Consider the following 1,243-nt stretch of genomic DNA (forward strand, 5'->3'; position numbering starts at 1 on the left):
GTGTGTGCGTGCGTGCGCGTGTGTGAGTGTGTGTGTTATCGACATTTCCATGCTATTTCTGAAGCGCTAATTTGTCTGAGTAATCTGGTTCGTGACCCATAATCCGGGGGAAAAAGTAAACGTGTTGATCAATACACTGCACAATTACAATCATTAGAAGTCACGGAAGAGTACGCGCCACTACATATTTACTATTGCAGTAATACCGTAATATAAGACATAAGTAACGGCAGCACTCATAGAGCCTACGTATGGCACCATACTAGACTGCATGAGCATGGCATGTGACAATGGTTTGCGATTTAACATGTTGCATTATCACAAAAGTCTTTGTTATTCAACTTTAATTTTTTAAAACATTATGCGTTGTCATACCCGCCTGAGTCACAAGCTGCGCCTTTGGATGGGTTCAATCGGAGACGAACACTATTAAAAATAATTTTAAAAATCAGTTTTCACATCAAGGCTGACCATTGTTGAAAGGATCAACCAAAACATGCCATCCAAACAACGCCATCCGCACCTCTGATATAATAATATATGAAATAATATACCATCTTACCATGCTAGATCTACTCAAGAATTTTTGGACTCGAAATCTTTTGTTTCGTGTGGACAAAGGAAAGTACATCTACACAATAAGTGCACGGCACAGAATTCTAAACTTAAAGTGTAGAATTCTGTGGTGCACGGGGAAAAAAGTAAAATAATACATATTATGTAGACGGAAACAACAGAGGAAAAGAAAAAAAGTAGGATCTGCTGGAGGTTGCCCCCGACCCACCCACTGGTCTGAGAACTAGCTTGTTTTTTTTTAAATAGATGTTTTACGGCGCTCGCAACTGCATGAGGTCATAATATGAGTGCCAGAAGATTAGAGGTGTTACAAGAGAGTAACAAACGTAAAAAGAAGAAGGGGAGATAAGGACGATAGATGTTTGATAGGACAGAAGAAGCAAACCAAACCAGAGCACCCGCCAACTACAACAAGGGACACGTACAAGCTGTAGAAACGACGGAAACCTAGCTGATGACTGCATTCAAACGAGAGTTTGGGGTGGTGCTGTTGCTATGGCGATAAATTCGGAGCACAAAGCGCCTAAAACGATGTTGTATGAATAATTCAAGAGCAGAATTAAGTGTCGCCCGTACACGCGTCTCAAACCTGTGTTTAAAGGGTAGGTGCAGGAAGCGGACGTCGATGAAGAGAGTAAGGTAAGGGGAGGGGGCGGGAGAGAGAGAG

General features: G+C 41.8%; 1 protein-coding gene across 1 annotated transcript in view; it reads right to left on the reverse strand.

The window, feature by feature from the left end:
- The window catches only part of LOC101852788 (3'(2'),5'-bisphosphate nucleotidase 1), a gene marked incomplete at its 5' end in the record, with an annotated part of 20,938 nt that overhangs the window by 18,598 nt on the left and 1,097 nt on the right, over nucleotides 1-1,243 (reverse strand).

This window comes from Aplysia californica, unplaced genomic scaffold (genome assembly GCF_000002075.1).
Source record: "Aplysia californica isolate F4 #8 unplaced genomic scaffold, AplCal3.0 scaffold00486, whole genome shotgun sequence".
Lineage (NCBI taxonomy): Eukaryota > Metazoa > Mollusca > Gastropoda > Aplysiida > Aplysiidae > Aplysia > Aplysia californica.